The following is a 25,938-nucleotide window of genomic DNA, read 5'->3' as shown; positions in this document are numbered from 1 at the left end:
TTTAGGAATCCTCTATTTCAGCTTTTGTTTTCTAATAATAAGAATAGAAACTCCTTCTTCACTTCAAATGATAAAATCAAATTTGTTTCCTGGATTTTTTTTTCTTTCTACCTTATCATTAACATTTCATGATTTCTTCATTAGCATTTCATGGTTTCATCGTTAGAGTTTCATGTAGTTTTAAAATAGAAATTTTATTATTTATAATGAGAAATAAAAGTTTAGGAAAATATTAAGAAGTGAAAATAAGAAGGAAAATGTCACATGTATTTCCACCAATCAAAAGATCTAAAGTGATATTTTGAGGTTATTTGTGCAGTTTTTTTTTTTCCCCACATAATGATTTTCTAAAAATTCAACATAGGCAAACTGTATAGAGAGTGAGAAAGTAAAACAGAAACCTTCTTTGCGAAAGATATTTGCAATAGAAATGTCTGAGAAAGGACTCATATCTAGAATATTAAAATGTTCCTAGGAATTAATAACAAAAAGGCAACCAAAAAATGGGCAAAAGACTTGAGTGGGTCCATGTCTTAAAAAAGATATTAAATGGCCAGTGAACGTGTGAAAAAGTACCCAACCTCATTTTAATCATAAGGGTTATACAAATTAAACTCACAATAACATACTGCTGCACACCTAAAAGAATGACGAAAGTTAAAGTGACTGATAATATCAAGCGGTGCTGAGGATGTAGAAGTCTCATGTAAGTCTCCTGAGAGTGTCAGTTGGCACAGTTCTTTGTAAATGATTGGATCTCCTATTATGTATTCAACTTCTTTATCCATTCATCCATTGATGGGCACAGAGGTTGCTTCCACATCTTGACTATTGTAAATAATGCTACAAAGAACATGGGGATACAGATATATTTTTAAGTTGATATTTTTGTTTCCTCTGGGTATATTCCCAGATGTAGAATTGCTGGATGATACGGTTGGCCTGTTTTTAATTTTTTTGAGGGTCCTCCACGTTCTTTTCCATAGTGACTACACCAATTTATAATCTCACAACAGTGCACAAGGATTCACTTTTCTCTACATTCACAGGAAAATTTATTATTTTTTGTCCTTTTGACGATGGCCATCCTAACAGGTAAGAGGTGCTGTCTCACTGTGGTTTAACTTGCATTTTCCAAATGACTAGTGATGCTGATCATCTTCTCATTTACCTAGTGGCCTTTTGTATATCTTCTTTGGAGAAGAGTCTATTCAGGTCCTTCGTCCAATTTTTAAACTGGGTCATTTGTCTTTTTTTTGCTACTGAGTTGTATGAGATTTTGGATGTTAGCTTCTCATCATATATGGTTTGCATTTTTTTTTTCCCATTCCACAGGTTTTCTTTTCACTTCGTTGATAATTTCTTTTTCCTGTGCAGTAGTTTTTAGTTTGATAGAGGACCACTTGTTTGTTGTTTGTTTTGCTAATTGTGCTTTAGCTGTCCTATTAAAAACCAATTACCAACCCCCATGTAAAGGAGCTTTATTCCTTGGTTTTCTTCTAAGAATTTCATGATTTAAAGTCTTATATTTAAGTATTTAATCTATTTTGAGTTAATTTTTATGAGTGGTGTAAGATTTGGGTTCAGTTTTATTATTTTTCATGTGACTATCCAATTATCTCAGCACCGTGTATTGAAAAAAAAACCTGCCTTTTCTCCATTGAATATTCTTGACTCCCTTGTCAAATGTTAGTTAACTGTGTTTACTTGGGTTTGTTTCTGGGCTCCTGATTCTGTTCCTTGTTTTATGTGAGTACCATACTGTTTTGATGGGGAATCTTAGTTCCCTGACCAGGGATTAAACTTAGGTCACAGCAGCGAAAGAGAGAAAGTCCTAACCACTGGACTGCCAGAGAATTCCCTCAACACTTTTAGAGCTAAAGTTACTCATTTCACTTCAAAATAAGTCACTTAGAAAAAGACACTTTAGCATAATGTATAAAGAGCACAGATTTTAGAAAGAGTGACCAACTTCAAACTGTGGTTCTACCACTCATTGACTTCTCTATGTCTCAGTTTTCTTACATGTAGGATAGAAATAACACTCACTGGAAAGGACCCATGTTAGAATTCAATGAGAAAATCAAGGTAACACTAACCACAGTCCTTGGCACATAGTAAATTCTCAATACATATCTAACACTGTTATTATTAGTGTTTAGCAGACGTGAGGTTTTAGAGTTCAATGTGTGCATATGTGTGTGTGTGTGTGTGCACACATGTGCTTGTGCTCAGTCATATCTGACTCTGCAACTTCATGGACTGTAGCTCACCAGGCTCCTCTGTCCATGGGATTTCCCAGGCAAGAATATTGGAGTGGGTTGCCATTTCCTTTTCCAGGGCACCTTCCTGACTCAGGGATTGAACCTGTGTCTCTTGCATTGCAGGTGGATTCTTTTTTTTTTTTTTTTAACATTTAATTAATTTATTTATTTTTGGCTGTTCTGGGTCTTCGTTGCTGCACAGGCTTTTCTGTAGTTGCAGCGAGCAGGGGCTACTCTCTAGCTGTGGTGCCTGGGCTTTTTACTTGAGCGGCTTCTCGTTGCAGAGCACAGGATCTAGAGTGCATGGGCTTCAGTAGTTGTGGCATGTGGGCTCCTTAGTTGCAGTTCCCAGGGTTTTAGAGCACAGGCTCAATAGTTGTGGCACATGGGCTCAGGTGCTCCAAGCCATGGGGTAATCTTCCTGGACCAGGGATTGAACCTGTGTCTCCAGCACTGGCAGGTGGATTCTTTATCACTGAGCCACCAGGGAAGCCCCATTAGAGTTCAACAGATGATGACTAATCATATCACTAAGCGATAGTTCTCAATGAAAAGTGTCTTGATTTCTCATGTGTTCTTCTGTGGCTACTACTGATATTAATGAACCACAGCTTACAATTTAGAAGAGGGAGCTATATTAGGGAGGGCTTGGGGATGTGCTGAAGGTCAGGTCACCCGGACAACACCACCATTTAACATTAAGAAAAAGAGAACAGGAGGTTGAGTCCTGGAGCTGCAGATTTCTAAAATGTGAGCAAAGATAAATGGTGAATTTTTAGTTTCTCAAGAGGCAAACAATTCAAGTGCTTCTGGAATCTGAAATGAAGGTTTAGCGGGGTAGAGGGATGGCCAAATCAAAGTTGTAGGTGATCTTGACTTACTGAGATTAGCAGGGGTTATGCTAATATCCTCTGCTAGCAGATCTGCAGCCTGCTAGCAGAGGGCTCTGAACGTGAGAAGGTGAGCCCCGAGGTGGGGACCCGTGGAGCCAGGTAGGGTGGCCACTTCCCAGGGGCAGGTCTTGCTGCACCTGCGGCAGTGTGCAGAGCGGTTGCTCCTTGGGATGGAGTGGGTGGAGTTCCGCATCTCAGATTTTCACTCCACTTACAATGTCCTTATTCAAGCCTTCCTTGGACAGACCCCAGGCTGGGGAGGGACCCCCTCCCCTGGCAGAAGCTGGGATATTTTACTCCATAATCATGATCCTGCCTGGCAGCTCCTGCCCCTCCCTCTTCACCCCCTCCAGGGCACACTCACCACCAGAGAGAACCACCTTTAAACATTTCAAAGGCTTTTAGATCCTGTAAGGACTGCTGCTCTTTAGGAAGAACTAAATTTATCAAACAACATCTTAGGCACCATCACTCAGAAATTTGGTGACCCTCCCACCTTTCAATTCAGGCTTCCCTGGTGGCTCAGATGGTAAAGAATCTGTCTGCAATGCTGGAGACCAGGGTTTGATCCTTGACTTGGGAGGATCTTTTTTCCTCAAACTTTTTGCTTGAAAACTTTCAAGCCTACATAAAAGTTGAAAGAACAGTACAAGGGACATGGTGATATCCTTCACACAGACTCATGGATTCATTCTGTTGACACTCGTTGAGCATCCAACAGTATGCTTGGCGCTCTGGTAGCCTTTGGATAAACAAATATGAGTGAGTTCTGCTGCCTGAGCTCCAGGTCCTCACGGCTCACGGGGCAGGAGCAAGTGTAAGACAAAAAGACCTCTTCTCTGCATCTGAAGTTGGGGTCTGCCATCCAAGTGGTTTCCCACTTCAGCCCTCAGGCTGCATCACAGTGTTTTCCTGGGCACAGAGGGGTAGATTTACTGGGCAGATGGCAGCTCCACATCCACAGGGAAGGTCGACTTAGCATGAGAATCTCTGCTGAGAGCCGGAAGGTTCATTCTTACTCTGTGTGGCTCCAGGTCCACAGGGTGACCTGCGAAGAGATGGAAGCCTTGCCTAACTGAGGACATGATGACAGATAAAACACGGTACCATTCTCTTGTCTTTTACTTCATGACTGAGGCACTACAGTACCCAGAGGAAACAGTTTGCCCTTTATATGATAAATTAAAGAGGAACTTACCTGGTGGTCCAGTGATTAAGAATCCACCTTGCAATGCAGGAGACTTGAGTTCCATCCCTGGTTGGGGAACTAAGATCCCACATGCTGTGGAGCAGCTAAGGCTGCATGCAACTACTGAGCCCACACAATGCAACTAAAGAATTTGTGCATCACAATGATAGATTCTGCGTGATGCAACTAAGACTCAAGGCAGCCAGAGGAAGAGAGAGAGAAAAATAAAGAAAGCACCTCGAAAAGGCTTATTGCTTGGATGCTTTCTATCTAATGCTATATTCAGACGGTACTGGATGATTCCTAGCTGGTTTTGGATCAAAGAATTAAACGAATGACATTTTGGAGGGTCTGTTCTTTTTATTCCATTTTAATTTTTTCCCCAGCTTTCTTGAGATATAAGTTGATGTCTAACAGTGTATCAGTTTAAGGTGTTCAACGTGAGGAACATATGCATTGCAAAATGATTACTGCAATATGGTTAGTTGACACCATCATCTCATATAACTGCCTTTTGTGTGTGTGTGTGTGTGTGTGTGTGTGGTGAGAACACTTAAGATCTGCTCTCTTAGCCACTTTCAAGTGTACAATAGAGTATTGTTAACTGTGGTTACCATGCTGTACACTGGATCCTTAGAACTTACTCATTTTAATGAGGGTTGCCCGTTCAGGAGAAAATACAGGCATTTAAGGATACCTTTCTCCAAACAACTTGAAATCTTAAGAAAAAACAAGGCACACAGAAGTTAGAAAAGATGTAGTGGGTGTAGAAGGAGATCAGAGGAAAGACATAATAGTGACAGCAGGAGCAGTCTGAGAAAGCTTCCCAGCTGGCAATAAGCCAGTAAATTTAAACTCAGCAAATGTCACCATATATAAATGTATGAAAAAGGGCCTGGAAGAAACACACCAAACTGTTTACTGGATTGAGTATGGGAGGCATTAAAGGGGACAGTTGATTCTGATTGCATCCAATGAGAGATGACTAGCATTACTGGTATACAGCACAGTGGTGTGCTGTATTAACACATATATGTGGAATCTAGAAAAACGGTACAGATGAACCTGTTTGAATGGCAGGAAAAGGGACGCAGACCCAGAGAATTGACATGTGGCATGGAGGGTGAGAATGAATTGGGAGATTGGGAATAACATATATACACTACCATGTCTAAGACAGATGGCTGCTGGAAACCTGCTACACAGTGCAGGGAGCTCAGCTTGGTCCTCTGTGATGATCTAGAGGCGTGGGATTGAGGGTGGGGTGGGAGGGAGGTCCAAGAAGGAGGGAGGAGATAATATGTTTGCATATGGCTTGGGCTGGAAGAAGCACAAGCTGGAATCAAGATTGCCGGGAGAAATATCAATAACTCAGATATGCAGATGACACCACATTTATGGCAGAAAGTGAAGAGGAACTAAAAAGTCTCTTGATGAAAGTGAAAGTGGAGAGTGAAAAAGTTGGCTTAAAGCTCAACATTCAGAAAATGGAGATCATGGCATCTGGTCCCATCACTTCATGGGAAATAGATGGGGAAACAGTGGAAACAATGTCAGACTTTATTTGGGGGGGCTCCAGCCATGAAATTAAAAGACGCTTACTCCTTGGAAGAAAAGTTATGACCAACCTAGATAGCATATTCAAAAGCAGAGACATTACTTTGCCAACAAAGGTCCATCTAGTCAAGGCTATGGTTTTTGCAGTGGCCATGTATGGATGTGAGAGTTGGACTGTGAAGAAAGCTAAGCGCTGAAGAATTGATACTTTTGAACTGTGGTGTTGGAGAAGACTCTTGAGAATCCCTTGGACTGCAAGGAGATCCAACCAGTCCATTCTAAAGGAGATCAGCCCTGGGATTTCTTTGGAAGGAATGATGCTAAAGCTGAAACTCCAGTACTTTGGCCACCTCATGCAAAGAGTTGACTCATTGGAAAAGACTTTGATGCTGGGAGGGATTGGGGGCAGGAGGAGAAGGGGATGACAGAGGATGAGATGGCTGGATGGCATCACTGACTCAATGGACGTGAGTTTGAGTGAACTCCGGGAGTTGGTGATGGACAGGGAGGCCTGGCGTGTTGCAGTTCATGGGGTTGCAAAGAGTCGGACACGACTGAGCGACTGAACTGAACTGAACTGAACTGATGGCTGATTCACTTCCTTGTACAGCAGAAACTAACACAAAATTGTGAAGCAACTATACTGAGATTTTTAAAAAAATGTTTAAGAAGCAACTTTCTCCAAAAAAAAGAAAAAAAAAAGGTTATACTGTAGTGTTGTTTTATCGCAGTGTTTTCCATGGTGTAAATATTTCCACTAAGGCTTCCCAAGTGGCTCGAATGGTAAAGAATCTGCCTACAATGCAGAAAATCTGGGTTCGATTCCCTGGGTTGGGAAGATCCTCTGGAGAAGGAAATGGCAATCCACTCCAGTATTCTTGTCTGGAGAATTCCATGGACAGAGGAGCCTGGCCAGCTACAGTCTGTGGAGTTGAAAAGAGCTGGACACGAGTGAGCAACTAACATTTTCACTTTCGTGGCTAATTTTAAGCAACCAAAGTCAAGGCAACTATCTCACAAATTCTTGGAAATTTAACAATTCAAGCAATTGTTACGTGCCAGGCTCTGAGTCAAGTGCTGGGGAGTGAAGGAGAAAAGATTATGATGCAATCCTTGTCTGTCAGACAACAGAAATACAGTGGGGGCGCTAAAAGAGGAACTAGAGGGAGAAGAGATTAGCTCTGGCGAGGTGTGGGGAAGGAGGAGACTCAGAGTAGATTAGCTCTGGCGAGGTGTGGGGAAGGAGGAGACTCAGAGTAGTTCCTTGCATGAGCTTTGAAAGATGGAATAATAATTAAGGAACAAGAGGGAACGCCCCAAAGCATGGAAGCATATGATACATTCTGCGAATTGAAGATTGCTCACTTTGCACAAGATTATTGGCACCAAATGTAGATTGAGGCCAGAACAGAGGGCTGGGGCCACATTATCAAAGGTGATGAATTTCACTGGTTAGTTATGTGAGCTACTAACAATTTTTGAGAAGCTTCAAGCAATAACTGATGGCAGCGTGGAGACTACACTGTAAGAGAGAGCAGAGAGCATGGTGCTGTGTGCATGCTCAGCTGTGCCTGCCTCTGTGTGACTCCATGCACTGTAGCCTGTCAGGTTCCTCTGTCCATGGGTTTCTCCAGGCAAGAATACTGGAGTGGGTTGCCATTTCATTCTCCAGGGGCTCTTCCTGACCCAGGGATTGACTCCTGTGTCTCCTGCATTGGCAGGTGGATTCTTTACCACTGCTGCCACCTGGGAAGCCCCAAAAGAGAGCAGAGCAATGATTGAAACAGGATACAATGAGGGCTTCAATTAAGGCAATACAGTAGAGATAGAAATATCACAGACCCAAGAAGCATTTATGAGGAAGAGTTAACAGGACAATGGATTGGCTGAAGTGAGTGGAGGAGATTGGTTGCTTGAAGGTAATACCTAGGACTCTGAAAGATGATCACTCTGCCTCCTGTGGGAATGAATGACTTCATCAGCAAAGAAAAAAAGCCTTTTTAAGAGACTATAAAGGTTAGGAGTTGGTAGCCCAGTTGGTTGTTTGGTGGACTTCCCTGGCGGTTCAGTGGTAAAAAACCTGCCTGCCAATCCAGGAGTCTTGGGTTCAATCCCTAGGTTGGGAAGACCTCTTGGAGAAGGACATGGCAGCCCACTCCAATATTCTTGCCTGGAGAATCCCATGGACAGAGGAGCCTGGTGGGCTACAGCCCATGGGGTCGTAAAGAGTCAGACACACAGTGACATTTGTGAGTTTGAAGGTTGGAGACTTGAGTGGCAGGCCCTGAAGATGGTTTCATTTTACTGTGTTTGGATTTATGGATCTTGGTCCTGGGTAGTTATGTGATGGAAGTGATCCACTTTTGGTTTGAGATGGAGGACATCTCCCCAAATTGGGAATAATAATTAACCCAGGAGTTTACTAGATAAATAGTAATTTATCCATGGAGCTTGAAAAGAGAATAAGTGAGGGAAGGGAGGAAAGCAGCCAGGTAAACTTGTGAATCTAGTTACTCTGAAGAGTAATAGGTACGATATAGAAAGAATTGGAGAAGGAAATGGCAACCTACTCCAGTGTTCTTGCCTGGAGAATCCCACGGACAGAGAAGCCTGGTAGGCTGCAGTCAATGGGGTCGCACAGAGTCGGGCACGACTGAAGTGACTTAGCAGCAGCAGCAGCAGAAAGAATAAGGGAGTGAGAGGTGCCTGGTGATTCATGTGAGAAACCAGTTGGGAAGGAAGCCAGAAACAATACTTAAGGCCTCAGATGTCTAAGTACAAACACACTGGGCACAGGTAACAAGCAAATTAAACTTGAGATTTTAACACCACGCATAGACAAGATGACCTCGTTGAAACCTTGTAGACAGGGCTCAAGACGGATAGACACACTTTAGGGTATAGCTGAAATTAACACAACGTTGTAAGTCAAGCATACTTCCATAAAAAAATAAATTTTAAAAAAGTTAGAAAAAAAGAGAAATGAAGCAACTTCTTGTACATTTACACAGAAAAATGTGAAAATATATTCAGTAAACAAAGTAAGTTACAAATAGACGTACATAATAAGAGATCCAATTTTGGTAGAATGAAGAACTAGTGCTATTTTTTTTTAAAAAAAGACTGAAAAAAAAATAAAAAAAGACTGACGTACAGTGATGAAATGAAATATATGCCCATATTTATGACACGGAGAAGCATATTTATTTGGTTGTATTTACCTGGATGTTGCAGAGGAACTAAGTGGAAGAGCATAAAGACGAATATTTAGGAGGAGAGGATCAGAACATAAAAGCAGTTACTACACACCATCTGCCTAGAAAGTGAGTGGGGAAATATTAAGTATCAAATTTGAATTAAATATTTTGATAAAATCCTTTCAAAAACTTTAATGGAAAATCTGACCCTGATTTTGTGAACATAACTTTTCTAAGCCCATTTCTATGTTTGAAATAGGTACATACAGTTCCTTAAAAAGATTTTTTTTAAATGTCCTCTTGAAATCATCTCCATCAAGAAAAAAAAAATTTGTCTATGTGGGTGAAAAAATTAAAATATTTTCATAAAGATTAAAAAAATGTACAATTGAGACTATAAAATATCAAACAGTAATTCCTTTTTCTTTTCCATTGATAAATATGATGCTGAAATTCATGTAACCAGACAAGCAGATTCTTTATGATGGGCAGATACACTTGTCACTCACCCAATGGGGATAACCCTCCAGCAGGCAGAATAACTCCCTGTGGCCAAGTAGCACGAGTCTGTTAAAAAGGAGTCTGATAAAAAATCCATTACCAGTGGGGAATTCTCTGGTGGTCCAGTGGTTAGGACTCCGTGCTTCCACTGCCAAGGATGCAGGTTTGGCCCCTGGTGGGGAAACTAAGATCCACGAGACCCTCTCAGCTGTGTGGTAAAAAGAGGGGAAAAAAAAAAATCACTGAGAGCTCTAGAAAGTGTCAGGCCAGAGGCTTGTTGGTACTCTCAAGTCTTCTCATCTCATTTGGAGTAACTGTCCAGCAGTGCCTCGGGATGTTATGGGTTAAATCCTGTCCTGCCCCCACCCTTCCTCAAGTTCACGTGTAGAAAAGCCTACTCCTCCTCAGAACCTCAGGATGTGACCTTATTTGGAAATAAGGTCTCTGCTGATGTAATCAAGTTACATGGAGGTCATCGTGGATTAGGGTGGGCCCTAATCCAATGACTGTGTTGTGCTTAGTTGCTCAGTTGTGTTTGACTCTTCTGTGCCTTTTTAAGGAGAGGGGGATTTGGACACAGAAACACGTAGAGGGACGACAATGTGAAGGACAAAACAAAAAGGTGGACATTTGGTGCCAAGGAGAGAGGCCTGGACCAGAGCTCTCCCTCTCGGCCCTCAGGAAGAACCAGCCCTGCAGACACCTTGATCTTGGACCTCTGTCCTCCTGTGGTTTAAGCCACTCAGCCTGTGGTGCTTTGTTACAGCAGGGCTAGCGAACCAATACACGGGGAACAGAGCTCAGCTCCCAGAGGAGGGGGGCAGGGGACGGGCAAGGACCAACCGAGTGAGGGAGTGAAACCTCAGCCTCACAGAGGAATGAAAGTGAAAGGGGAACGGAGACAAAGCCAGTGATTTTGGCGGAGTGAGCAGGGAAGATAAAGCTACACTCATGGGCTTTCCCAGGTCTCATCTCCCAAACACAAAAGTGCCAACGTCAAACTCATCTCAGGAAGAGCCTAGGAAACTCTTTGTAAGTCGCCTCCTTGGGGAGTGGCCCCGTGTCTGGGTCAGGTTGGTGTGTATATGAAAGTCTCTAGTACCCACAGCTGAGGGACTGTGGGCAGGGCCATCATGTGAAAGAAGGTTTAGAGTTTGTCATGAAAGTGAAGTTGCTCAGTCGTGTCCGACTCTGTCACCCCATGGACTGTAGCCTACCAAGCTCCTCCGTCCATGGGATTCTCCAGGCAAGAATACTGGAGTGGGTTGCCATTTTCTTCTCCAGGGGATCTTCCCAACCTAGGGATGGAACCCAGGTCTGCCGCATTGCAGGCAGACGCTTTAACCTCTGAGCCACCAGGGAAGCAAGAGGAGGATAAATTTTGGCTCAAAGTTAAGAGATTTTTCTTTTTTTTTTCTAAAAATATTTTGACATTTAAATTATCATAGGAAATTTGGAAAATAGGGAAAGAAAAAAATGTCCTCACAATCCCATCATCTTATCCAAATTCACCACGTATTTCTTTTGCCTTTTTTCATGGATGTATAGTTTAGGTACTCGGATTTAGAAAACGTATATGTAATTTGCATCCTGATTTTTAAAGGAATAAAATTATAGTGCAGACATGCTCTCATTTTGCTGTATGATTTCTCGTAAGAACAACCTTTACTGGCTATGTAAGTCCAGGGAGTGTGTGAAGCATAATGAATGATTTCCCTATTGCTGGATATTAAAGTTGTGGCTAGTTTCTTCCTTATCAATAGTCTCCCCCAAGTTTCCCTCCAGTACTCAAATTCCATGATTCTATGTTTGGCAAAAAGTAAAGAAAACCACTTCTCAAATTCTCTGTCTCAAATTCTGAAGAGGGGCCTTTTGAGACACCCTGACATGGTACATCAAGTCATATTTCTGTTTATTTCCTCTAAGTATCACTTTCACAAAAATGATTTTAAGAAATTTCTATCTGGGTGGGACAAGGAAGCCCAGTATGCTGAAGTCCATGAGGTCGCAGAGTTGAACATGAATTGGTGACTGAACAACAACAAAATCTTAGTTGCCTATCTTGGACAGTTTTTTTTTTCCTCAGATGTACCAAAAAAAAACAAAGAAAAAATGCACAATTAGAAACAAGAATTCCTATATACCTTTCACCCAGATTCACCCAAAGTTAACATTTTACATAGCATTATGATCAAAATTGAAACATTATTTCTAACATGTCACTCTTATCAAACTCCAGACCTGATTCAAACATCACCATTGATTTCTGGCCTCAGATCCAGTGAGGAATCAGAGGTTGCAGTAGCTGCCTGCATCTCCTTTGTCTCCTTAAATCTAGAACACTTTCTCAGTCCTTTGTTTTTCACAACTTTTGCCATGTTTGAAAAGTACTGACCAATTATTTAATAGAGGGACCCTCAGTTTGGGTCATCTTGTATGTCCTCATGAAGTTTTTGTACCATCAGAATGAGGTTGGGTCCTTCTCAGGGCATCTATGTGTGGAGGCATGTTATGTTGATCCATCTCATTATAAGAGATGATAAATTTAATCAGTCTGGTTAAGGTGGTATTTGTTAGGTTCCTCCACTGTAAAGTTACTGCTTTTTTCCTTAGTAAATATTGTAGGGCTCTACTTTAGACTATGTATTAAATAGAAATCTTGTTTCTTATCATACTTTCACTAACTAATTTTAGCTTTCAGTGATGATTCATCCCTTAAGCAATGATTGTGGTGTTTTCCAGATGGTGATTTTCTGTGTTCATTATTCTTACTACAAATGTTAGTTGTGACTTACCTCGGACAGTTTTTATAGATTTTCCTTACCTATACAGCCCTAGATTATCCTTTTTCAAAAAAAGCAAGAGGATGTTTATCCTCTGCTCATTCTGTTGTTCCTGTAATCCAAAAACATGCAGATCATTAAAGGTGGAAGTGCAGACAAAGGCTTGGAGTTGGTGAGGCATCTTCATACCTGCGTTGACTCCCATTTTTCTGAGTTTCAGCCAATTATAGTTCATTCTGCCAAGGAATTAGGGGCACTTTTTAATATATGATTTATCCTTAAGTCATCACTGTAAAGTAATCAGAAAGTAGCCATTGCCACTTCCATTCTACAGATGAGAAAAGTGAATCTCACAGGTGTTTTCTTAAATATATTAAATATTGATTGATTATTTGGCTGGTTGGGTCTTAAGCAGTACTCTTGATCTTCTTGCCGCATGCTGGATCTATGAATAGTTTGCTGACTAGAACCAGGGGCCCCCTGCATTGGGATCGGGGTCTTAGCCACTGGACTATCTGGGAAGTCCCTTTTTTGGCTAATTATTATGTACATTTTCACCCATAATAATCCAGTCTTCTCTTTGCAAGCAACAACAATAGTAGTTATTTAAACAGAAGTTTCTTGCAGATATAATTTACAAGTTATTTTTATCTCAAGATGAATTCTTCAGGGTGACCTGGCATTCTAAATACAGAATTCTATTTATCCAGAATGGTTAAGAGGTTCTAGTTAACTAAACTTTTCTGTATGTGGCAGGACCCCGACTCTTCAAAGAATCCGAATACAAAGATGAAGGAAAAGTTTTTTTAAAAATCGAATAGACATTTTAGGCCATTCCTTAGATGTGTAGGATTAGTCAAGTTGCTATAAATAAAAAGACAATGAGATTTGGCTGGAAAAAAAAATCAGACACTATCTTACATTAGTATGAAAAGTGACTCTCACTGAACAGTGGGAGATGAGCTAATCACCTTCTATGGTACCTTGTTTTCTTAACCATTTATCTTTTTCTCCGAAAAATTGCACATAAGAGAAAGAAATTTTTGATAAAGTGGACTTTCTGTTGATTGGATTTTGGATTTTAAAAAGCTACTAATATAGCTGCTATTACACCAGCTTCTTTTCCTTAGGGTACCAGCAATTAGAACTGACTAACTGGAGAAGGCAATGGCATCCCACTCCAGTACTCTTGCCTGGAAAATCCCATGGACGGAGGAGCCTGGTGGGCTACAGTCCATGGGGTCGCTAGAGTCGGACACGACTGAGCGACTTCACTTTCACTTTTCACTTTCACGCATTGGAGAAGGAAATGGCAACCCACTCCAGTGTTCTTGCCTGGAGAATCCCAGGGACGGGGAAGCCTGGTGGGCTGCCGTCTCTGGGGTCGCACAGAGTCGGACAGGACTGAAGCGACTTAGCAGTAGCAGCAGCAGCAGCAGCAGCAACAGAACACCCAGCATCCACATTTGTTCACACAATCAAGACTTGTGAGGACTTCCCTGGCGGTCCAATGGTTAAGACTTCACATTCCCAATGCGGTGGGCCTGGGTTCAGTCCCCGGTCAGGGAACTAAGTTTCCACATACTGCATGGAGAGGCCAAAAAAAGACATATAAATCAATTTTAAAGATTACGTAAATTTAAAAGAAAAAAAAAAGACCCGTGGACTCTAAGTGCCTCAGCCCCGCCACCCCTGCTGATTGGCATTGTTTTGTTTTATTTTTGTCATTTTTATGTCCCCAGTGTTCATCCCTGTGCCTGGCACAAAGTACGTGCTGGATAAACATTGCTGCCTGATCCACTGACCCACTGACTGCCAGACTTCATGCTCAGGGTGAGGGTCCAAACTCAGCCTTCCTGAATTCCTGGAATTTATTTTTTCGTATTTCGAAAACAATGCATGCTCATTCTAGACACATGTGAAATAGAAACTCAAGCACACACACAAGAGAAAACCAAGCCCTTCCTATCTCACCAGCCACAGAGATGATTATGCCATAAAGATGAACATTTGCCCATTGACTAAATATTCCTTAAAAACCTGTTTTTAATGGCAATAGAATGGTCCATTGTATGGATGTGCGACGTTTAACATTTCCTTGTTGTGGGTCATATAAATTCTTTACAGTTTGCCACCATTGGGGTGAGTGTTGTAATGTTGCACAATAAACTCTCTGGCTATTAAAGCTGATTATCACGTTACTTTCCAAAAGATTATATCCATTTAAGTCCATTTGTGACTGCCCCATATATTTTAAATGCTGACAGTTGAGAAACGAGGGTTTCGAAACAGCTCCTTTCCATTTAAATAGCCTCTAGTGTGCTGTGAACTAACCTTTTCCTCCAGGCTTAACTATGGGCCCCTCGAAGGGTAGGGAAAATCACAGGGGAGTGGGATAATTTGGAAAACATTCCTGGAAACCTCAACCTAAATTAAGGAGAGAGAGTTCGCCCTTAAAAAAAAAACAAAAAAAAAAACAGCTTGTGCAATAAAGCAAAGGGGCAATGACACCCCAAACTGAGCGATAATAATTCGAAACAACTAATATCGTTATACTGATCTTTGTCCCTGTATTCATGGCCCCAAATTAAAAGCAATTTTCTTTACAGAAGATAAAATCATGCTAGTGAAAACGAGACACTATTTGGGAGAGGAATTAGTCAAAAGGAAAAGGAATGTTTTTTAAAAAACATTCACTTCTAGTGACTTCTTGGTCCAGTGGATACAACTCCACCTTCCAATACAGGGGGTGTGGGTTCAGTCCCTAGTCGGAGAAGTAAGATCATCTATGCTGGGGGATGGAAGGTAGGGGGGAATTCACTTCTACTCCACAGAATATATGTGTTTCACTCAGAAACAGAAACTTCATTTTCAAAAATAATATATGATAAAAGCCAAAACTTTCAGGAGTTATTTGCCGTGATCAGAAAGAAAATTCCATTCTGGTTCTTGCCTTTTTCTGCAACTGCATACTGTACCTCCGAGACATAGAACAGGTGTCAACTTTGCTCAGGATCCCCGGCAGGTAAGTCAGTTTCTAAATACGGCACCTGCACATCTCTTTATGAGGTCAGCATTTCATGTGACAGTGAGCCACACCAAACAGCTAAATTATTATTATTGCAATACAACAGACTCTTTTCCATTGAACACTTAATGGGACAATTTATTTCCAGCCTTCCACTTCCAGTCAAGCAAAGACTGCATTACTTGGAACTCGGTGGAAAGCTCTAGAGACACAGAGCCTGGGCTCCGAGCCAGTCCTTCAGTGGGAAACCACCATTTTAGAAAGTGGGATTTTTGGAGTACAGTGGAGTGAGATTGAAATCAGTCTTTGTGTGGGACAATTTCTCTGAGAAGCCCGAGTAAGTGACCCTTCTCTGTTTTACTCCTGTGTTTTCACTGATTGTTGCAAATCCAGTCCCAGACTCTTTTCCAATCACAAGCCTATTTATTGTATTTTACAGCTTCATGGCTCAGGGATGAACACTGTACCCAGCGTTAGCCAAAAAGAGGATACTCTGCAAAGAGTTGGGTATATGTAGCTTTATTAACATGAAGTAATTGGGAAAGAAGTATTAATCTCACTTTCTATATTTCTTTAGATGGTCTCATGTTGACCTTGCAATTTTTAGTACCCGATTGACTACAGATAGACCATTAAAAAGTGGATTTGAAGCCACGTCTCTAGCGGTCCAGTGCCTAGGACTCCATGCTCCAAATGCAGAAGGCCTAGGTTTGATCCTTGCATGGGGAACTAGATCCCACATGCCACAATTAAGAGTTTGAATGCAACAACCAAAGATCCTCCATGCTGCAACTAAGACCCGAACAGCCAAATAAATAAATGTATGTTTGGTAAAAGCCACCGGACTTTCCTGGTGGTACACTGGATAGGAATCTGCCTGTCAATGCAAGGGACATGGGTTCTATCCCTAGTCTGGGAAGATTCCACATGCCACACGGCAACTAAGCCCATGAGCTCTAGAGCCCGTGCCCCGCAACAAGAGAGGCCACCCAGAAGCCCAAGGACCACAATTAGGGAGCAGTCCCCACTTACCACAGCTGGAGAAAGCCCACGCTCAGCAGCCAAGACCAGCACCAGTTCCGTTCAGTCGCTCAGTCGTGTCCGACTCTTTGCGACCCCATGAGCCGCAGCACGCCAGGCCTCCCTGTCCATCACCAGCTCCTGGAGTTCACCCAAACTCATGTCCATTGAGTTGGTGATGCCATCCAGCCATCTCATCCTCTGTCATCTCCTTCTCCTCTGCCCCCAATCCCTCCCAGCATCAGGGTCTTTTCCAATGAGTCAACTCTTCACATAAAGTGGCCAAAGTATTGGAGTTTCAGCCTCAACATCAGTCCTTCCAATGAACACCCAGGATTGATCTCCTTTAGAATGGACTGGTTGGATCTCCTTGCAGTCCAAGGGACTCTCAAGAGTCTCTTCCAACAGTACAGTTCAAAAGCATCAATTCTTTGGTGCTCAGCTTTTTTTATAGTCCAACTCTCACAGACCCAGCATAACCAAAAATAAAATAAAATAACTTAAAAAAAAAAAAAGCCACCACAGTTTTGTCCCAAAGCATACTGATCAGTCAATGGGTGCCTAAGCCACTTTGTCAGGGGACAAAGTGTAAGCCGAATTTCTATGGCCCTTGAGTTTCCCTCTACAATGAAGTGGAATGAAGAGGAAGATGGAAGATGTAACCACTTTTAAATGATGTAGGGAAAGATATAATTTTTCCATTGGCATTTTTCTTTCTAGTGGTGGTGGTAAATCCTAAAGTTCTAAGATAGAGTGAAGATCTAGGGGCTGGGACCTGGGACAGAGTAGGGACTTATGGCCTGGGGCTCCTTGAGGATGGGAGTAGAGTGTACCCCAAGATGGAGCAAACAGAGTAGAACGTTTCCATTTCCCCACACTTGTGTGGGGGAAAAGCAGAGGCATTACTTTGCCAACAAAGGTCCATCTAGTCAAGGCTATGGTTCTTCCAGTAGTCATGTACGGATGTGACAGTTGGACTGTAAAGAAAGCTGAGCACTGAAGAATTGATGCTTTTGAACTGTGATGTTGGAGAAGACTCTTGAGAGTTCCTTGGACTGCAAGGAGATCCAACCAGTCCATCCTAAAGGAAATCAGTCCTGAATATTCATTGGAAGCACTGATGCTGAAGCTGAAACTCCAATACTTTGGCCACCTGATGTAAAGAGCTGACTCATTGGAAAAGACCCTCATGCTGGGAAAGATTGAAGGCGGGAAGAGAAGGGGACGACAGAGGATGAGATGGTTGGATGGCATCACCGACTCAGTGGGCATGAGTTTGAGCAGTTGGTGATGGACTGTTGTGCTGTGGTCCATGGGGTGGCAAAGAGTCGGACACGACTGAGCGACTGAACTGACTGACTGACACTCATGTGCCTAGCCCTGCTAACCTTGCTTAGCTCCACCAGCCATATCATACCTTCCTTCAGCAGTTGGGGCTGGGGTCACAGGGGAAAGATGGTTTAGTAGATATTGTTGCTTATCTATCCATTTCCCCCCCTTCACCCGACTCAATGGGCCCACATTTTTGTCTTAGTTTACATCATTCTCACCTGTGGACTTTGAGGGAAGATGTTCTCAAGCTTCGTTCTTGATTAGTTTAACCTGATCGGCCTATTCCATTCCCAAGCTAAGGTCACTGGTTCAGGGTGGATGTATGACTTACAGGATCCAATTAGAGTGAATTTCGGGACTCCGGCTTGGAATCCTGTGACCTGGGTTTCCTCTCTCTTCTTTCAGATGTAAGAAGTCCTTTTGCCACCTGAGAAAAGTGACCTGAGGATAAAGTCAACAAATGGGAGAAACACGTACAGGGGAGTGGCAGAGAAATGGGGCAGGAACTCCTGGATTCAAGTGACTCTGAGCTTCAGTTACATCAACACATGAATGTTCTCACTGCTCAATCCAGTTAGAGAGGAGTTTCTGCATCTTGGGAGCTTTAGAGAGGGTTGGAAGTGTCTCATATCTAGCTACCATATGGCCCGTCTCTAAGGGCTTCCTTTTGACACGTTAGGAATGGTAGTCAGTTGTGCATATTAACCAAGAATGTAGTTTAAATAATACACACTTGCAGTGAACAATATTAGAAACAATTAATGTTCAAGTACACAATACTGTTTAATGATGAGGGGAGGGGTGGTATTTTGGTTTCTAACCATCATTTATCACGTTATTTCTATGAGAATATATGCTCCAACATTCAAATAAGCAACTTACCAAGGAACTTTGGAGGATCCTCTGGGTTTCAGGTTTCTCACGAGAGTGTGATATTAGATGAGGTTTAAGGCATTTCCCAGCTTTCTTGATTCTTTTTTATGGGTTCATTTTAAAGTAAGTAAAAGTGAGTCCTTGTAATAGGGCAGCATTCTTGAATAATACGGCATCTGACAGTTGTTCGCTGGCCTTCAGCAAGTTCTATCTTGTTCATTTTCACAGAAGTTGAGAATTTGCTGTCATTTTAACCACTTTTAAACTCTAGTACAGTGCTCACATCTTGCCTCCAAATACGTATATACAGAATACCTTATTTCCTACAGCAAACCCATTTTTTGATTTGTCAGTTTTATGAAAACCTGAGGACTGAAACAGGCTCACATTTCTAAGCAAAAGGAAATAGTAATTTTCTCCTTCTCCACCCGTGGGTTAGTCAAAGCAGGGACTTTTTTCTAAAAATAGAGGTATTTGTCATCTTTAGATGGTTTCAACACAAAAATGTAATAGTTCATAATATTTTGGGTTCAGGGACTTCCCTGGTGGTCCAGTGGATAAGTCTCTGCGCTCCCACTGCAGGGGCCTGGGTTCAAGCCCTGGTCGGGTAACTAGATCCCACATGCCTAAACTAAGCCCACACATTGCTACTACTACTGATTTTGCATGCTCTAGGGCTCAAGCACCACAAATAGAGAAGCCTGAGCCACAACGAAGACCCAGCGCAGCCAAAATAAATAATAAGTAAATAAATGAAATTTGTAAAAAGCCATGTTTAAACTATTTTTGTTGTTTAGTCACTAAGTGTTTAAGTCACTAAGTCAACTCCTTTGCGACCTCTTGGACTGTAGCCCGCCAGGCTCCTCTGTTCATGGGATTTCCCAGGCAAGAATACTGGAGTGCATTGCCATTTCCTTTTCTAGTTTAAATTATAAGTTCTGTTTTTAAAAAATATACAAAGCAAAAAACAAAAGCAAAACCCAAAACTTTGAGCTCAATAGTTAAGTTATAGATTGAAAAACAAGTGGTCAAGTGAGCTCATAGAGTGACTTAAATGAAAGATCCATGCTTGGAATCATGGGTGATGAACTACCTGAATTAAATATTACTAGGACAGCTTCCTCCAAAATCTTTCCCTCAAGGATGCCAATGAGTCTGAAATTCCACCAATCTCACCTTATAGAAACCATACTATACAAAGTCTCCATGGAAACAAGAGTCTCCTCTGATGGGCTGGTTTTTATTAGCCCATGAACTGCCAGTAGCTTAACTTAGATCAGCCTGGTGTCTACCTTTTTTTGGTGGGCTGTTGGGAAATGGAAGAAAGGAAGGATTGAGTGTGGGGTAACTGATGAGAGTTCTTGTTGATTTCACAGCACTGGGTATCGGAACAAGAGACTGGAGATAATATGACCTATTTCATAGCATTGCTTTAGGCTTTCCCTACATACCTTGATTTAAAGAAGTCAGTACATCTCATTTTCCTTCTTGAAGTTCAGAGGATATGGACTGGAATAACTCTTCCCTTTCCATCAATCTTGTTCTCTGCCTTGTCGCTTATTACATAGGGCCAGGACCTCCCCAAGGGGTGTTAGTTGCTCAGTCTCGTCTGGCTCTTTGTTACCCCATGCACTACAGCCCGCCAGGCTCCACTGTTCATGAGATTCTCCAGATGAGATTATCTGAGTGGGTAGCCATTCCTTCTCCAGAGGATCTTCCCAAACCAGGGGTTGAACCCTGGTCTCCTGTATTGCAGGCAGGTTCTTTACTATCTGAGCCACCTTGCCTACAAAGGGGTCACACCAGGATCCCTGTATGTGACGTAGCAGTTGCTCTGTAGGTAGAAGAATAATTGTATGGTGCAGCTTCTCTCTCTTGAATGAGTTCCTTAGGATCATGCCCAGAGCTAACATCACTTCAGTGAGCCCCTGGTTTGGTATATGGAGGGAGGGAGCGAGAGAAAATTCTTCCTTCGTCTCTTCCTCATGACCAGCCCATAGTCACTGCATCAGTGTGAGAGATGAAGCAAATAAGAGAAAATATTGTGGATTCTCTTGTTGGGGAGCACAGGCTCTAGGGTGCTCGGGCTTCAGCGGTTGTGGCACGCAGGCACTGATGTTTGCTCTTGATGGTGTGTTACAGCAGAAGTATGGTTGACGTGATATGGGTCTGCAACCGTGCTGTGAATCTATCTGGGGTGCTTCTAACTGGGTGGGACACTTTATGGTGACAATTCCTTTAGGAAAGGATTCTGTAGGGAGGAACTTTATCGACAGTGTTCTAATAAGGTGCTCCACCGTTCGTGGTGTTGTGTGAGGACGTTGGAACTTCATTTTCTTAGTGTGTCTTGCCCTGTTTCCCATGTATCTGGGGGCTTCCAGGAGGGAGGACCATGGTGTGGATGATGGCTGGTTTTCTCCAGGTAGGTCACCAGCTCTCACACTAGGCATATCCCGACCACTGAAGAGGCATCTACACTGCCCTGAACCCCAGGACAGAAAACATAGGTGAAAGGAATTTGACACTGAATTCCAATGAATCCTTCAGAAGGGCCCCTTGTTTCTCCAGTACTGTTTAACTTTTTTTTTTTGATGTGAACTTATCCTATTTTATTTTTGGCAGGTTCCAGTTATAAATCTGTTCCTTCATTATATCTACTGGCAAAAGGTAGTTATTCTCAAGACTGACATTTATATGTTAACATTAGAATGATGAAAACAAAGGAGGAGCATGTGACTAGTACTCAGAACAGATTTTACACCTCACTTCGTGTTCATGGTGTTGGGGATGCTGGTGTTGCTTAATACATTCTTGCTGACTGTTCACCATTGATTCTCCTTTTAAAGTGATCTTTCTAACTGACTTAATAAATTATTGGCCAAAAAAGAATTCTGAACACAGACAGTATAATATTCTTAAGTGGTTGAATTAAGAGGAAAAAAATGCGGAAAGTATTTAGAAGTTGGAAGTATTAGAATGTAGTGAAATATAAAGTCCATAAAAATTGAGATGGAGTCTGGAAAGTAAAGGAATATGTCTGCTGCCGTATCAGCCTCACAGTGGCTCCTATAAGGACCAATGATACGATGCTTGGGATTAGAGAATTTGCACAGGCTATAGTTGGGATTTGTTTATATTAAGATTACTGGATCAGAAAGTGGCTTGTAAAGATATCATTTGATAATCAGCATTATTCAATATAGACTCCTCCCCAAAAGTTGATGTTCATACTTCTGGTTGAGAATTCTATTTAGGAGGATATAAGAGAGAGAGAAAGAAAAGAATTTTCAAGGAATTTTATCTCTTCAAATAAAGAGATCATTAGCGTAGAAAGATCTGACATCAATAATGTTTGGAATTCACTATTTGGGCTTAGAGCGTGGTAGCTTAAAACTTTCAGGACTTCCCTGGTGGTCCAGTGGTTAAGAATCTGCCTGCCAGTACCAGGGGCACAAGTTTGATCCCTGGTCCAGGAAGATTCTCAATGCCGTGGGGCACCTACACCGGTGTGCCATGAGTACTGAGCCTGTGCTCTGCAACGAGATAAGCCTCCGCAATGAGATGCCCCAACACCGCATTTAGAGAGTAGCCCCTGCTTACCATAATTAGAGAAAGCCCATGCGCAGCAACGAAGACCCAGTGCAGCCAAAAACAAAGCAAACACCAATGACAACAAAAAACTTTCAAAGTCATCACACTTAAAAGTCTGGCTAGACACTGTGTGTGTCCGTGAGGATATAAAGATGAAAGAGACATGATCCGAGCCCCCGAGGTCTAATGGGCCAGAGCAGCACAGGGATGCAATAAAGACTAGCTGCCTATGACCCACCTTGTGTCCCAGTGACCACAGCACTGCCTGAGCATCAGGAAGGCAGCCATAATCGTGGAAATACGGTGAGGTGGGTGGAGAAAGAAGAGGGCCACTGTGTGATGGACAAATACTTGACAGCCTTCGCTGGTTTTAGGATGGATCTCATGACCATCAGAGTCGTGACTGTGGACATGGCAGAAGCTCACCAGGACAAAGTGGAGGATGTAATCCCAAGGCCAAGTTCTAGCCGTCATGCAGCGTTTCCTAGAGTGAGAAAAGTTACTGACTCGCCAGGAAGAACTTTTTACACTTGCTCATTGTTAAAATATTTGCACCTTGAGAATTTTACTGCCTCTCCAACCTTCACTTTTGTCTCTGATATAAACACAATATGCTGGGTGAGAACCTATGACTCTGTTCACTGCTCAAGACATTGGCACATTCATCATTGTAAAGACAGCACGTTGGAAGGTTTTATACACAGAAAGAGTGAGTTTATGACCTTAAACAATCCCCAGTAGGAAATGTCTGACATACTTATAGGCTTTTTCCCATATCTTTTCTTTCTGCCTTTGATCACCTTCCTACCTAACTTTTTTGAGACCTTGAGATGTCCTCCCTTCTCCCTTCATCTCTCTTCCCCTAGAGAGGTGGCCTGAAATGGAAATGTGTGTTTTTCCTTATTTATCAAATGGCCCAAATAGTCTGCCTGTTGAGCCAGACATTCTTCTAAGTATTTGATAAATCTTAACTCAGTAAGTCTGGAGAAGGCAATGGCACCCAACTCCAGTACTTTTGCCTAGAAAATCCCATGAACGGAGGAGCCTGGTAGGCTGCAGTCCATGCGGTCGCTAGAGTCAGACGTGACTGAGCGACTTCACTTTCACTTTTCACTTTCATGCATTGGAGAAGGAAATGGCAACCCACTCCAGTGTTCTTGCCTGGAGAATCCCAGGGACGGGGGAGCCTGGTGGACTGCTGTCTAAGGGGTCGCACAGAGTCAGACACGACTGACGCGACTTAGCAGCAGCAGCAGCAGCAACTCATTAAGTCTTCATAAGAATTATTTGAGGAGGAGGCTACTGTTCTTTTTAAAAATTTAATTGATTAATTTTATTTATTTTTTGGCTGTGCTGGGTCTTCGTCACTGCATGTGGGCTTTTTCTCTAGTTGTGGTGAGAGGGGTCTACTCTCTAGCTGTGGTTCATGGACTTCTCAATCTGGTGCCTTCTCGTATTGTGGAACACAAGCTGTAGGGTGTTCAGGCTTCCGTAGCTGTGGCTCCCAAACTCTAGCGCACCTGTACAGTAATTGTGGTGCAAGGGCTTAGTTGCTCCTAGGCATGTGGGAATCTTCCCAGACCAGGGATTGAACCCGTGTCTCCTGCTTTGACTGATGGATTCTTTACCACTGAGCCACCAGGGAAGCCCAAGTCTACTGTTCTTACCACCCTCTTTGTTACAGATGAGAAAAGTCACAAAAAGAGATATTGGGGAGCTTTTATAAGGACACACAAAGAGAGTGAGCTGCTGAGCTGGGATTTAAACGCAGACCTCCAGCTTTCAACCTCCACGGGAGAGTTTCATCTAGCCATAGTTCTCAGGTGTGGATGAAGTCTGCTGCTGGCCCACCACCTCCACCACTGGGTAGGCTCTTTTCTATTCATGAAGACTTTTTCACTTCTGCCCAGAGCAAGCTGAGCTCTCTACAGAAAGGTGCCTTTGAAATGCACAGGTTGACAGCTTTATTTGTGGATCCACACTGTGGTTTTTGGCTAGAGTTGGCTGGGCATGGGCTATGTGGTTGTCAGTCTTTTAAAAAATGGTGTAATATTCCCACTGTTTTTGTTGGATAATTGCATGTCTTTAATTTGTGGGATTATAAACAGAGCAGTAACCTAGTTTAGGAGTAGCCAGAAAAAGTTATTTGATATCCACTAAGTCAAGTTTCTATTTTTAGACACCTCTGTAGAAGCGAATATTCTTACTATCAGGAAAGGAAAGCAACATCATAATATACTCTAATTGGCATCTCCTGACTGGATAGGTTAAAAAAAAAAAAAAGCCTTCGAAAGAACATAGGCAATAATTCAGCTTCTTTCTCTAATAGGTAAATATGATTTTCCTCTTAGATATTATGAGAGTTTAGGTTTTTTCAGAATATGAGCTTTAAAGGGGGGAAAATATCATACCTTTTAAAATTCATGGATTTGGAACAGTGATTAAAAAAAAAAAAAAAAGACCTACCTAAATTTCTGCTTACCTTACTCATAAACTTCTGACTGTTGTTTAGTCGCTAAGCTGTGTCTGACCCTTTGGAACCCCAGGGCTGCAGCATGCCAGGCTTCCCTGTCTTCCACTATCTCCCAGAGTCTGCCCAAATTTATGTCCATTGAGTCAGTGATGCCATCCAACCATCTCATCCTCTGTGTCCCCTTCTCCTCCCACCTTCAATCTTTCCCAGCATCAGGGTCTTTTCCAGTGAGTCGGCTCTTCACATCAGGCAGCCAAAGTATTGGAGCTTCAGCTTCAGCATCAGTTCTTCCAGTAAATATTCAGGGTTGATTTCCTTTAGGATTGAGTGGTTTGATCTTCTTGCTGTCCAAGGGATTCTCAGGAGTCTTCTCTAGCATCACAATTTGAAAGTATCAATTCTTTGTTGCTCAGCCTTCTTTATGGTCCAACTAGGTTGAGATAAATGAAAACATTAAACTATGTAAAATATTTACTTATGTAGTAAATATGAAGTCCCCATAGAGTCACCATATTGGACATTCATAGTAAGTGACTGCTTTTTGTCACTGTTTTGTAATTTAGTTGACATGACATATTTGTAGGCAAAGAATAGATTATTTAGATTACATTTTCCACTGGAAGACCTTTAAATGGTTTGAAAACTTGAGCCTGATTTAACTGCTCTGTCTTTGAAGATGAATCATTCCTTTCATTTAGCACATTGGTATAGTATTTAGATTAACTAATAGGTTTGTATTTAGCCTGGCAGAATCCAAACAGCCAGATCAGATACATGCTCGTGGGCTTCCTGGGGCTCTAACAGAACTAAACACAGGGAAGAGGGCTCTAGTCACTGACTTATGATTAATGTGTGTAGAAAGTAATATTTCTACCCTTTTATGGATGGAGCAACTGAGGCATTGTGAGGTTAAGTGGCTTGCCCTCGATCATAAGCCTCTTTCATAGACCCAGGAAAACCATGGAGAGACATCCCTGGTGGTCCAATGGATAAGACTCCGTGCTCCCAAGGCAGGGGGTCCAAGTTTGATCCCTGGTCTGGGAACTAGATCCAGAAAGCCACAACTAAGACTGGCACAGCAAAAATAAATAAACAATAATAAATAATAATTAAATATATATCAATAATATTATTTATTATCTAAGTCAATAAATTATTATAATTTATTCATAATTAATAAATCTAATATTAATTGGTAATATTTAATAAATAAATGATTTTTAAGAAAAGAAAGAAA

General features: G+C 42.0%; 1 long non-coding RNA gene across 16 annotated transcripts in view; it reads right to left on the bottom strand.

Moving 5' to 3' along the window:
• Positions 1-565: 565 nt before the first annotated feature.
• LOC109577987 (uncharacterized) overlaps positions 566-25,938 on the bottom strand; it is a 33,676-nt gene continuing 8,303 nt past the window's right edge. For 6 of the 16 annotated variants that reach the window (XR_011563805.1, XR_011563804.1, XR_011563802.1 and 3 more), the window contains 2 exons: positions 9,610-25,745; positions 566-4,205 (listed from right to left, as the gene is read on the bottom strand). This is a non-coding gene — a long non-coding RNA (uncharacterized lncRNA). Of the gene's footprint in view, positions 25,746-25,938 lie in introns of all 16 variants that reach the window. The other 10 variants (XR_011563806.1, XR_011563809.1, XR_011563812.1 and 7 more) reach the window with 10 other exon arrangements.

The sequence above is a fragment of the Bos indicus genome, chromosome 24, assembly GCF_029378745.1.
Source record: "Bos indicus isolate NIAB-ARS_2022 breed Sahiwal x Tharparkar chromosome 24, NIAB-ARS_B.indTharparkar_mat_pri_1.0, whole genome shotgun sequence".
Taxonomy (NCBI): Eukaryota; Metazoa; Chordata; class Mammalia; order Artiodactyla; family Bovidae; genus Bos; species Bos indicus.
Note: the sequence above shows the minus strand (reverse complement) of the source record. Positions and strands in the feature narration are given on the sequence as shown.